A 219-nucleotide genomic window follows, 5' to 3' on the forward strand; every position below is an offset into this window, starting at 1 on the left:
AAAAAAAAAAATTTTTAATATATATTTTTAAATTATTATAAAAAAAATTTTTTAAAAAATTTTTATTTTTTATTATATATATTATATTTATTAAAATTATTTTTTTTTTTAAAAATTTTTGGGTATGTTTTAAAAGAATATTTTTTTTTTATATATGCATGTAGTATTATATATACCCTGTAAAAATTTTGGGGGGAAATATATATATATATTTTAAAA

Source organism: Penaeus monodon, chromosome 20 (genome assembly GCF_015228065.2).
Source record: "Penaeus monodon isolate SGIC_2016 chromosome 20, NSTDA_Pmon_1, whole genome shotgun sequence".
NCBI lineage: Eukaryota > Metazoa > Arthropoda > Malacostraca > Decapoda > Penaeidae > Penaeus > Penaeus monodon.